Genomic DNA, 14,145 nt, shown 5'->3' with positions numbered 1-14,145 from the left:
TCGATATCCAGCAGCTTTATTTACCTCTGCATGCGCTACAAAATGTTGGTTGCACTTCTCAGCTGATGGCGGGTAACTCTGGTATAGAAGATGTATGATATAAATCAGGGCATTCAATTTCTATTTAAATTTGATTTGATATGCCATTGCTATTTTCAAATTATTAGTATCATTTGAAACTGGATTTTGCATGTTACTATAAAGTTATATAAGTCTCGTTGGTCAATATTCAATGCAAAACTTGTTTGGGTCCCTATTAAAAGGTTCATTTGTTCAACCTTGGCCCGCGGCTTTGTTCAGTTTAAAATTTGAGTTTGACACCCCTGCTGTAAGTACTTGGTATCGGATCGATACCTAAATGTGTGGTATCATCCAAAACTAATGTAAAGCATCCAAACAACAAGTGATTGTTACATTTTAATAGAAGTGAAGATAGAAAATGTTAAAAGGGAAAGTAAGCAGATATGAACAGTAAATGAATAAGTAGATGAATAATTCATTTTTTACCACTTGTCCTTAATAATGTTGACAAAATAATGGAATGAAAAATGACACAATATGTTACTGCATATGTCAGCAGACTAAATAGGAGCCTTTGTTTGTTTACCTACTACTAAAAGACAAGTCGTCATGTATTTTCACTATTTTATTTAAGGACAAAATTGTTCTTCCATTGCAAAAAGAAACATATGTTTAATGTACCGTAATAATACCGTAATAATACCGTAATAATACCGTAATAATACCGTATTTCCTTGAATTGCCGCCAGGGCACACGCTGCTCACGCTTGCTGCTTGTTGTCACTTCTTCTGCAGCCGAGTAGTCGCAAGAAGGATCACTAGCGCCCTCTACCACCCGGAGGCGGGAGTCATTAAATGCCTCATATTTAGTTTTAGTTTATTAAGGATCCCCATCAGTCTACACCGCAGTGGAGACTATTCTTCTTGGGGTCCAGGCAAAAAACATCACACAACCACAAAACAGGTTGGGGACATCTCTACGCTGCTGATCCGCTTGAGATGGTTTCCTGTGGACGGGACTCTCGCTGCTGTCTTGGATCCGCTTGAACTGAACTGTCGCGGCTGTGTTGGAGCCACTATGGATTGAACTTTCACAGTATCATGTTAGACCCGCTTGACATCCATTGCTTTCGGTCCCCTAGAGGGGGGGGGGGGGGTTGCCCACATCTGAGGTCCTCTCCAAGGTTTCTCATAGTCATCATTGTCACTGGCGTCCCACTGGATGTGAATTCTCCCTGCCCACTGGGTGTGAGTTTCCCTTGCCCTTTTGTGGGTTCTTCCGAGGATGTTGTAGTCGTAATGGTTTGTGCAGCCCTTTGAGACATTTGTGATTTGGGGCTATATAAATAAACATTGATTGATTGATTGAAAAGATTAAAATGCAGTACAACATGATCCGTTATAAATTGTCATAATACAAAAATAGCAACAACAAAGAACCCAAAAATACTTTTGTTACATAATAATTTTCATACCAAAGATAAAAATAGCAATATAAAATTAAAGCTGCAAGCAGCGTTGGTCGGGTCCGCCGTTGGCCGCCGCCGCCGTGTCCCGGGTCCCGATCTTAGTCAAACCAACATAGAGGTTTTTATTTCATGTCTCTACGACATTTCTAACAGAAGTTACATGCAGTTTTGTCTGGGTTTTTTCCTAGGGGGCGCTAAGCGCAATTTAGATTTTTGGGGTTTGGTTTTTTATTAGATGGCAGTTTTTGCCAGTCCTGATATGTGTGTAAAATTTGGTGAGTTTTGAAGCATGTTAAGGGGGTGAAATTACAGATCGGCGATTCTGGATGTTGTTGATAAATGGCTTTCGGTCTGCATAACAGAGCTTTAACTAGCACTTTGAAGCATTTTAAGTGGGTGAAATTACAGCTCAAAGAGTCAAAAACGTCATTTTTTAGGAAAAGTTGCGCAGGGGTTTTTTGAAGGCGCGTAAAATCCAAACCGGAGCAGTAATCAAAACTTTGATCTATACTTTTAATCAGAAGTGTCCAAACTCTCTCCTGTGCGAGTTTGAAGCCGAAACGACAAACGCACTGGGAGAAGTGTCGATTTGAAAAAGGTGACGGGTTTTCACAAAACTTTTATTTTGAAGGGGCAATTTTTAACTTCCTGTTGATTTTTGCCGAAGGATGTAAATTATCGAAATGTAGCTCTAAGTCAGACCTACCTAGAAGTTTTTGTTTCATGTCTGTCCGACATTCCTACTGGAAGTTACAAGCAGTTTTGTCTGTTTTCTCTTCCTAGGAGCAGTTTTTTCTGTGTTTTATTCAAAAATTGCGCTAGAGCGCAATTTTGAGTTTTCTTATTTTTTATTTTCATTAGATCGCAATTTCTGCCAGTCCTGAGGTGTGTGCCAAGTTTGGTGAGTTTTGAAGCATTTTAAGGGGGTCAAATTACAGCTCAAAGAGGCAAAAATAGCATTTTTTGCGAAAATTTTGCTTTGAAGGCGTTTTTGCCAACTTCCTGTTGATTTTAGGTATAGAACATTTTTATTGGAAATGTTCATCTAAGTCAGACCTTCATATAGGTTTTTGTTTCAAGTCTCTACGACATTCCTAATGGAAGTTACAAGCAGTCCGTTTTTTGTTTCTTCCTAGGGGGCGCTAGCGCGCAATTTTGATTTTTAGTGGTCGGTTTTTTCATTAGATGGCAATTTTCGCAGATCCTGATGTGTGTGTCAAATTTGGTGAGTTTTGAAGCATGTTAAGTGGGTCAAATTTCAGCTCGAAACGGCGGCGGAATAATAAAGAATAATAATAAAACGCAGCAGATTCAATAGGGTCCTTGCATGGCAAAGGACATGGATGTCCTTTGCCATTGCAGGGCGGACCCTAAATATATATACTGTATAAATTTTTGCAAAAATAAAACAAAGAATCAAAGGCCTAAAATATACACATTAGTGTACCAGAGACGAACAATAAGTGACGAAAAAGTATCATCCATCCATTTTCTGCTGCTTATCCCATAATCAATAAAATATTCAATAGTCAATAAAAACAGTCATGACATTAGGTACAATCTAGAATAATCTCTTTACGTAATACTTCTCCTTTTAGTCTATTCTTAAAGCCCACTATGCTGGGGATTGATAGCAGATATTGTGGAAGTCTATTCCAGTAAGTGATTGCCCGATACTTTACAGTCTTTTTCAAAACATCACTTTTGGGTTTAAGACGGGTGAGAGCACCTCTTTGGGCTAGCTTGGTACCGTAGTTGTGACTGTCACTGGCAAGCAACAGCTGAGAATACAGATATGAAGGTTTATGGTATGTATGGATGTTTTTTAAATGAGTATGTATATGTTATTTGACACACGCAGCTACGGTATATCAATAAAACATAGCTGCTTACTGTTCTTTTTAGCATATTCAATAGCTTGGACCTTGAATCCTACTGAATAGTTCTTAATCTTCTTCCTTTTATGCGATTCCAAATGACTGAAATCAGCCTCTTCCATTTTGAAAATGATGACAGAGGGAAGTGTCACTCGTGACGTGACGAGTTTGACCCGGTGGAAAGTCTAGGCATGTGCTAATTGTTTTGCGAAACGAGTTTGACCCGGCGGAAATTTTAGACATACGCTAATAAAAATAATATTTTGTAAAACGAGTTTGACCCAATGTTAATCCTTAGCCGGCGCTAATTGTTTTGCGAAACGAGTTTGACCCGGCAGTAATTCAAGGCAGGCGCTAATAAAAATAATATTTTGCAAAACGAGTTTGACTCGGCGGGAATTCTAGACATGCGCTAATAAAAATAATATTTTGCGAAACGAGTTTGACCCAGTGTTAATCCTTAGCCGGCGCTAATTATTTTGCGAAACGAGTTTGATCTGGCAGTAATTCAAGGCAGGCGCTAATAAAAATAATATTTTGCAAAACGAGTTTGACCCGGCGTTAATCCTTAGCCGGCGCTAATTATTTTGCGAAACGAGTTTGACCCGGCGGGAATTTTAGACATGCGCTAATAAAAATAATATTTTGCGAAACGAGTTTGACTTAGTGTTAATCCTTAGCCGGCGCTAATTATTTTGCGAAACGAGTTTGACCCGGCGGGAATTCTAGACATGCGCTAGTAAAAATAATATTTTGCAAAACGAGTTTGACCCGTCGGAAATTTTAGACATGCGCTAATAAAAATAATATTTTGCGAAACGAGTTTGACCCGTCGGAAATTTTAGACATGCGCTAATAAAAATAATATTTTGCAAAACGAGTTTGACCCAGTGTTAATCCTTAGCCGGCGCTAATTATTTTGCGAAACGAGTTTGACCCGGCGGGAATTCTAGACATGCGCTAATAAAAATAATATTTTGCAAAACGAGTTTGACCCAGTGTTAATCCTTAGCGAAACGAAACGAGTTTGACCCGGCGGAAAGTCTAGGCATGTGCTAATTGTTTTGCGAAACGAGTTTGACCCGGCGGAAACATTAGACATGCGCTAATAAAAATAATATTTTGCAAAACGAGTTTGACCCAGTGTTAATCCTTAGCCGGTGCTAATTATTTTGCGAAACGAGTTTGACCCGGCGGAAATTTTAGACATGCGCTAATAAAAATAATATTTTGCGAAACGAGTTTGACCCGGCGGGAATTCCTATGTCCCCCCCTCCCTTGTGGAGGGGGTCCGGTCCGATGACCATGGATGAAGTACTGGCTGTCCAGAGTCAAGACCCAGGATGGATCGCTCGTCGGGACCCAGGATGGACCGCTCGCCTGTATCGGTTGGGGACATCTCTACGCTGCTGATCCGCTTGAGATGGTTTCCTGTGGACGGGACTCTGACTGCTGTCTTGGATCCGCTTGAACTGAACTCTCGCGGCTGTGTTGGAGCCACTATGGATTGAACTTTCACAGTATCATGTTAGACCCGCTCGACATCTATTGCTTTCGGTCCCCTAGAAGGGGGGGGTTGCCCACATCTGAGGTCCTCTCCAAGGTTTCTCATAGTCAGCATTGTCACTGGCGTCCCACTGGATGTGAATTCTCCCTGCCCACTGGGTGTGAGTTTTTCTTGCCCTTTTGTGGGTTCTTCCGAGGATGTTGTAGTCGTAATGATTTGTGCAGTCCTTTGAGACATTTGTGATTTGGGGCTATATAAATAAACATTGATTGATTGATTGATTGACATGCGCTAATAAAAATAATATTTTGCAAAACGAGTTTGACCCAGTGTTAATCCTTAACCGCTAATTATTTTGCGAAACGAGTTTGACCCGGCGGGAATTCCTATGTCCGCCCTCCCTTGTGGAGGGGGTCCGGTCCGATGACCATGGATGAAGTACTGGCTGTCCAGAGTCGAGACCCAGGATGGACCGCTCGTCGGGACCCAGGATGGACCGCTCGCCTGTATCGGTTGGGGACATCTCTACGCTGCTGATCCGCCTCCGCTTGAGATGGTTTCCTGTGGACGGGACTCTCGCTGCTGTCTTGGATCCGCTTTGAACTGAACTCTCGCGGCTGTGTTGGAGCCACTATGGATTGAACTTTCACAGTATCATGTTAGACCCGCTCGACATCTATTGCTTTCGGTCCCCTAGAAGGGGGGGGTTGCCCACATCTGAGGTCCTCTCCAAGGTTTCTCATAGTCAGCATTGTCACTGGCGTCCCACTGGATGTGAATTCTCCCTGCCCACTGGGTGTGAGTTTTCCTTGCCCTTTTGTGGGTTCTTCCGAGGATGTTGTAGTCGTAATGATTTGTGCAGTCCTTTGAGACATTTGTGATTTGGGGCTATATAAATAAACATTGACTGATTGATTGATTGACATGCGCTAATAAAAATAATATTTTGCAAAACAAGTTTGACCCAGGCTTCACGGTGGCAGAGGGGTTAGTGCGTCTGCCTCAAAATACGAAGTTCCTGCAGTCCGGGGTTCAAATCCAGGCTCGGGATCTTTCTGTGTGGAGTTTGCATGTTCTCCCCGTGACTGCGTGGGTTCCCTCCGGGTACTCCGGCTTCCTCCCACTTCCAAAGACATGCACCTGGGGATAGGTTGATTGGCAACACTAAATTGGCCCTAGTGTGTGAATGTTGTCTGTCTATCTGTGTTGGCCCTGCGATGAGGTGGCGACTTGTCCAGGGTGTACCCCGCCTTCCGCCCGATTGTAGCTGAGATAGGCGCCAGCGCCCCCCGCGACCCCAAAAGGGAATAAGCGGTAGAAAATGGATGGATGGATGGAGTTGGACCCAGTGTTAATCATTAGCCGGCGCTAATTATTTTGCGAAACGAGTTTGACCCGGCGGGAATTCCTATGTCCCCCCCTCCCTTGTGGAGGGGGTCCGGTCCGATGACCATGGATGAAGTACTGGCTGTCCAGAGTCGAGACCCAGGATGGACCGCTCGTCGGGACCCAGGATGGACCGCTCGCCTGTATCGGTTGGGGACATCTCTACGCTGCTGATCCGCCTCCGCTTGAGATGGTTTCCTGTGGACGGGACTCTCGCTGCTGTCTTGGATCCGCTTTGAACTGAACTCTCGCGGCTGTGTTGGAGCCACTATGGATTGAACTTTCACAGTATCATGTTAGACCCGCTCGACATCCATTGCTTTCGGTCCCCTAGAGGGGCGGGGGTTGCCCACATCTGAGGTCCTCTCCAAGGTTTCTCATAGTCAGCATTGTCACTGGCGTCCCACTGGATGTGAATTCTCCCTGCCCACTGGGTGTGAGTTTTCCTTGCCCTTTTGTGGGTTCTTCCGAGGATGTCGTAGTCGTAATGATTTGTGCAGTCCTTTGAGACATTTGTGATTTGGGGCTATATAAATAAACATTGATTGATTGATTGATTGACATGCGCTAATAAAAATAATATTTTGCAAAACAAGTTTGACCCAGGCTTCACGGTGGCAGAGGGGTTAGTGCGTCTGCCTCACAATACGAAGGTCCTGCAGTCCTGGGTTCAAATCCAGGCTCGGGATCTTCCTGTGTGGAGTTTGCATGTTCTCCCCGTGAATGCGTGGGTTCCCTCCGGGTACTCCGGCTTCCTCCCACTTCCAAAGACATGCACCTGGGGATAGGCCCCTCCCACCTCCAAAGACATGCACCTGGGGATAGGTTGATTGGCAACACTAAATTGGCCCTAGTGTGTGAATGTTGTCTGTCTATCTGTGTTGGCCCTGCGATGAGGTGGCGACTTGTCCAGGGTGTACCCCGCCTTCCGCCCGATTGTAGCTGAGATAGGCGCCAGCGCCCCCCGCGACCCCGAAAGGGAATAAGCGGTAGAAAATGGATGGATGGATGGAGTTTGACTCAGTGTTAATCCTTAGCCGGCGCTAATTATTTTGCGAAACGAGTTTGACCCGGCGGGAATTCTAGACATGCGCTAATAAAAATAATATTTTGCAAAACCAGTTTGACCCGGCAGTAATTCAAGGCAGGTGCATACTAAACACCCGGCGGAAATTCAAGGAAATACGTTTTTTGTTAAAATATAAATAATAATCACATTTTTTGGGGTTCCCTTTATTCAGATAAGTACCGGAAAGTATCAAAATACATTTTGGTACCGGTACCAAAATATTGGTATGGGGACAGCACTAGTTCACAGCATTCAGACTTTCAGAAATTTCCAGTCCCGTTAAAATATATAAATGATAAATGGGTTGTACTTGTATAGCGCTTTTCTACCTTCAAGGTACTCAAAGCGCTTTGACACTACTTCCACATTTACCCATTCACACACTGATGGAGGGAGCTGCCATGCAAGGCGCCAACCAGCACCCATCAGGAGCAAGGGTGAAGTGTCTTGCTCAGGACACAACGGACGTGACAAGGTTGGTTCTAGGTGGGATTTGAACCAGTGACCCTCGGGTTGCGCACGGCCACTCTCCCACTGCGCCACGCCATATCTATTTTTAAAATTGATTGAGGATCCTTTCCACACTCAATCAGCAAAACGAGTGAGTTGCCTAATCTGCGCATCTGTTCCAGCTGTGCGGTTCCTCAGGGGTTAATATCGCCGAGTCACAGAGTTGTTTCCCCCTCCAGCCAGATCCAGCGTGTGTGCAGTCTCCATTCCACAGCTTGCGTCCGATCCCTGCGTGCAGTGCTGGAGTAAAAAGCCCACATAGGGGATCCTTTGTTTAGCAGAGTCTCGGCATGGAAGATAATTTACAAGCCGCTAAGGTCCTCACGCCATTGGCTGATGAGCCCCTGTCTGCCCCTGCGAAATGCATCTCATATGCGTGTGTGTCCAAACATCAATGTGCACGTGTGTGTGTGTGTGTGTGTGTGTGTGCCCTTCAGCTGTAGCAGTGTTTTGCTACGGCCGGCCCGAGTCACCCTACTCATGACACCCGGGAGCTCGCCCTGTGCTCGGCTACTGTAGCTTTTCTTTTGAAGCGGAAGGGAGGCAAAGCAAGATGGCCACCAATACTTTTTAGAGGTGGGGTATGCTGCCGAAAGCGGAGGGGCTTCCTCCCGGGACAGACAAGGTAAAAAAAAATAAATAAATAAAAAAGGCCACTGGAGTGTGTGACTTAGGGGCTGTAGTCTTTCTGCAGTGGACTAAGGCTCATCCCTTAACTGTACCACCACAGGATCTAGCAGACTAGAGTGCTTTATTCTGGATTATTCTGACCGAGGACTTGGCTTGTCTTTTCCAGGTGGGTTGTAAGGACGTGAATCCACAGCCAGCAACATCTTTTTGTACTACTTTGAGCCCCTTTGTCGCCCCCTTTCCAGTATTTTCAAGAGCCGTACGTCCGCACCTGCTGTTTTTTTCTGGCCAGCCTCAGCAGAGAGGCAGCGTGCTTTGTAATCCTAACTGATCATTTGGCCGCAGCACCAATGGTAACAGTATTCTCCTCCCCCCTTGTTCTTGCAGGTTTTAATCTCTTGCAATGGCCACAGAGCTCAGATTTCGCCACTTCTTGTCTGTTTTCTGCTCTCTGCGGCAGGAAACGCGCACGAGCGAGTGAAGGAAATTGTCACGTGCGCAGCGAAAGACTCGCACACAAACAAACTACTACTACTACTACTACTACTACTACTACTACTACTACTACTACTACTACTACTACTACTACTACTACTACTACTACTACTACTACTACTACTACTACCCCATGTCTAGCATTAAAAGATTACAGTTGGTACAAAATGCGGCTGCTAGACTTTTGACAAGAACAAGAAAGTTTGATCACATTACGCCTGTACTGTATATACCTTTATATACATATATACATACATATATACCTATACTGTATATACCTTTATATACATATATACATACATATATACCTATACTGTATATACCTTTATATACATATATACATACATATATACCTATACTGTATATACCTTTATATACATATATACATACATATATACCTATACTGTATATACCTTTATATACATATATACATACATATATACCTATACTGTATATACCTTTATATACATATATACATACATATATACCTGTACTGGCTCACCTGCACTGGCTTCCTGTGCACTTAAGATGTGACTTTAAGGTTTTACTACTTACGTATAAAATACTACACGGTCTAGCTCCATCCTATCTTGCCGATTGTATTGTACCATATGTCCCGGCAAGAAATCTGCGTTCAAAGGACTCCGGCTTATTAGTGATTCCCAAAGCCCAAAAAAAGTCTGCGGGCTATAGAGCATTTTCCGTTCGGGCTCCAGTACTCTGGAATGCCCTCCCGGTAACAGTTCGAGATGCCACCTCAGTAGAAGCATTTAAGTCTCACCTTAAAACTCATTTGTATACTCTAGCCTTTAAATAGACTCCCTTTTTAGACCAGTTGATCTGCCGTTTCTTTTCTTTTTCTTCTATGTCCCACTCTCCCGTGTGGAGGGGGTCCGGTCCGATCCGGTGGCCATGTACTGCTCGCCTGTGTATCGGCTGGGGACATCTCTGCGCTGCTGGTCCGCCTCCGCTTGGGATGGTTTCCTGCTGGCTCCGCTGTGAACGGGACTCTCGCTGCCGTGTCTTGGATCCTCTTTGGACTGGACTCTCGCGACTGTGTTGGATCCATTATGGATTGAACTTTCACAGTATCATGTTAGACCCGCTCGACATCCATTGCTTTCCTCCTCTCCAAGGTTCTCATAGTCATCATTGTCACCGACGTCCCACTGGGTGTGAGTTTTCCTTGCCCTTATGTGGGCCTACCGAGGATGTCGTAGTGGTTTGTGCTGCCCTTTGAGACACTAGTGATTTAGGGCTATATAAGTAAACATTGATTGATTGATACTTTCACTCTTCGCCGGGGAGAGGGCACGCTTTCTGGCGGCGAGTGTTATTAGGCTGTCCACCGCCGTTCATATCCAACTTAAAGAGAACAAAAAGAAACAAAGATCTAGGTTTGGGAGTTTGTGGCAGAAAACTCCGAACCTCCCCTGGAGACGCATCTTCCAGAGAGGTTTGTTAGGATCCGAGTGTCTGTTCAACGGTTGCTAGGGTTTGGTCTCCAAGTGTTTGTTTGTGCGTCTGAACCACTCCAGTGAGTCTTTTGTCAGTCTTTGAAAGCTTCCACCACCACATTAGCCGCGCAGATGAGTCCGAGGCAGGACAAGAAGTTATGTTTGCCAGCGGCTGTACTGGACACAAAGACGCGGTTTGATCTTGCCCGGTTAAACGGGAGCACATGAGTACGTGTAGCATTTAGCATCCGACAATAAGAGGATTTTTGCAGCAAGGAGCTGAATTCGACCGTGTCCCTCGGGAAGTCCTGTGGGGAGTGCTCAGAGAGTATGGGGTATCGGACTGTCTTATTGTGGCGGTCCGCTCCCTGTATGATCAGTGTCAGAACTTGGTCCGCATTGCCGGCAGTAAGTCGAACACATTTCCAGTGAGGGTTGGACTCCACCAAGGCTGTCCTTTGTCACCGATTCTGTTCATAACTTTTATGGACAGAATTTCTAGGCGCAGTCAAGGCGTTGAGGGGTTCCGGTTTGGTGACCGCAGGATTAGGTCTCTGCTTTTTGCAGATGATGTGGTCCTGATGGCTTCATCTGACCGGGATCTTCAGCTCTCACTGAATCGGTTCGCAGCCGAGTGTGAAGCGACCGGAATGAGAATCAGCACCTCCAAGTCCGAGTCCATGGTTCTCGCCCGGAAAAGGGTGGAGTGCCATCTCCGGGTTGGGGAGGAGACCCTGCCCCAAGTGGAGGAGTTCAAGTACCTAGGAGTCTTGTTCACGAGTGGGGGAAGAGTTGATCGTGAGATCGACAGGCGGATCGGTGCGGCGTCTTCAGTAATGCGGACGTTGTACCGATCCGTTGTGGTGAAGAAGGAGCTGAGCCGGAAGGCAAAGCTCTCAATTTACCGGTCGATCTACGTTCCCATCCTCACCTATGGTCATGAGCTTTGGGTCATGACCGAAAGGATAAGATCACGGGTACAAGCGGCCCAAATGAGAATCAGAACCTCCAAGTCCGAGTCCGTGGTTCTCGCCCGGAAAAGGGTGGAGTGCCATCCCCGGGTTGGGGAGGAGACCCTGCCCCAAGTGGAGGAGTTCAAGTACCAAGGAGTCTTGTTCACAAGTGGGGGAAGAGTGGATCGTGAGATCGACAGGCGGATCGGTGCGGCGTCTTCAGTAATGCGGACATTGTATCGATCCGTTGTGGTGAAGAAGGAGCTGAGCCGGAAGGCAAAACTCTCAATTTACCGGTCGATCTACGTTCCCATCCTCACCTATGGTCATGAGCTTTGGGTCATGACCGAAAGGATAAGATCACGGGTACAAGCGGCCCAAATGAGTTTTGGCTCTCCCTTAGAGATAGGGTGAGAAGCTCTGCCATCCGGGAGGAACTCAAAGTAAAGCCGCTGCTCCTTCACATCGAGAGGAGCCAGATGAAGTGGTTCGGGCATCTGGTCAGGATGCCACCCGAACGCCTCCCTAGGGAGGTGTTTAGGGCACGTCCAGCTGGTAGGATGCCACGGGGAAGACCCAGGACACATTGGGAAGACTATGTCTCCCGGCTGGCCTGGGAACGCCTCGGGATCCCCCGGGAAGAGCTAGACGAAGTGGCTGGGGAGAGGGAAGTCTGGGCTTCCCTGCTTAGGCTGCTGCCCCCGCGACCCGACCTCGGATAAGCGGAAGATGATGGATGGATGGATGGATGGAGCTGAATTAAAACCAGAGGGTGTTAGCTTTGCAGCAGGATGATATACACGTCCTGTACACAAGAGACACACGTGGGCAGAGCTGGAAGACAGCCAGCAGTGCTTTGTCATTGAAAGCAGTTTGTTGTGACGCGTGGACCCCCCCTCCCCTCCCGAACAAAGCACTACTCTCCCTTGTGTCTGTTGCCCGTCTTTCCTCAACGATTTTCTAATGTCAGCCCCAGAGTTCCTACTATCTGTTGAAAGCCTATGAGATTAGTATACAACTATTCTCATTGATTATAGGGCAGGGGTAGGGAACCTATGGCTCTAGAGCCAGATGTGAAGTGAAGTGAAGTGAATTTTATGAAAAGAAATGCAACAATGCAATATTCAGTGTTGACAACTAGATTTTTTGTGGACATGTTCCATAAATATTGATGTTAAAATATTTCTATATTTGTGAAGAAATGTTTAGAATTAAGTTCATGAATTCAGATGGATCTCTATTACAATCCCCAAAGAGGGCACTTTAAGTTGATGATTACTTCTATTTGTAGAAATCTTTATTTAAAATTGAATCACTTGTTTATTTTTCAACAACTTTTTAGTTATTTTTATACTTTTTTTCCCCAAATAGTGAAGTGAATTATATTTATATAGCGCTTTTCTCAAGTGACTCAAAGCGCTTTACATAGTGAAACCCAATATCTAAGTTACATTTAAACCAGTGTGGGTGGCACTGGGAGCAGGTGGGTAAAGTGTCTTGCCCAAGGACACAACGGCAGTGACTAGGATGGCACAAGCGGGAATCGAACCTGCAACCCTCAAGTTGCTGACACGGCCACTCTACCAACCGAGCTATGCCGCCCCATAGTTGAAGAAAGACCACTACAAATGAGCAATATTTTGCACTGTTATACAATTTAATAAATCAGAAACTGATGACATAGTGCTGTATTTTACTTCTTTATCTCTTTTTTTTCCAATCAAAAATGCTTTGCTCCGATTAGGGGGTACTTGAATTAAAATTTTTTTGTTGAGAACCACTGACCTAAATGACTATGGTTATAAAATGTAGAAAACACAGGACTTTACTGTGAAAATAATAAAAAAATTGTGCAATGCATTTCCAATTATCGTAATGTCATGCAAATGAAATTACTCTAAAATTTACGGTATTATGCTCTCTAAATTAAATATTTTGCTGATTGGACATAAGAATTTACAGCATACCTTAATTGTTTTAGAATAGAATAGAATTAACTTTATTGTCTTTATATTTGCATATAACGAGATTAAAGACTCCAACTTAGTAGTGGGAACAAATATGGGATGAAATAAATGACATAAGAGGTAAAAAGGAAAAACTAACAATTGAAATAAACTAGACTACTATCCAATAAAAATAATAAGCAATTCTGTACAATATACAAAACACTATAGAAGTACAAAATACTGTACAATATACAAAACACTATAGAAGTACAAAATACTGTACAATATACAAAACACTATAGAAATACAAAATACTGTACAATATACAAAACACTATAGAAGTACAAAATACTGTACAATATACAAAACACTATAGAAGTACAAAATACTGTACAATATACAAAACAATATAGAAGTACAAAATACTGTACAATATACAAAACACTATAGAAGTACAAAATACTGTACAATATACAAAACACTATAGAAGTACAAAATACTGTACAATATACAAAACACTATAGAAGTACAAAATACTGTACAATATACAAAACACTATAGAAATACAAAATACTGTACAATATACAAAACACTATAGAAGTACAAAATACTGTACAATATACAAAACACTATAGAAGTACAAAATACTGTACAATGTACAAAACACTATAGAAGTACAAAATACTGTACAATATACAAAACAATATAGAAATACAAAATACTGTACAATATACAAAACACTATAGAAATACAAAATACTGTACAATATACAAAACACTATAGAAGTACAAAATACTGTACAATATACAAAACAATATAGAA

The 14,145-nt window shown here is 43.8% G+C and overlaps 1 protein-coding gene across 3 annotated transcripts in view; it reads left to right on the top strand.

The window, feature by feature from the left end:
• Positions 1 to 14,145, top strand: part of tet1 (tet methylcytosine dioxygenase 1) — a 146,133-nt gene that overhangs the window by 65,140 nt on the left and 66,848 nt on the right. The gene's annotated exons all lie outside the window — the stretch shown is intronic.

Source organism: Nerophis ophidion, linkage group LG09 (genome assembly GCF_033978795.1).
Source record: "Nerophis ophidion isolate RoL-2023_Sa linkage group LG09, RoL_Noph_v1.0, whole genome shotgun sequence".
Taxonomy (NCBI): Eukaryota; Metazoa; Chordata; class Actinopteri; order Syngnathiformes; family Syngnathidae; genus Nerophis; species Nerophis ophidion.
Note: the sequence above shows the minus strand (reverse complement) of the source record. Positions and strands in the feature narration are given on the sequence as shown.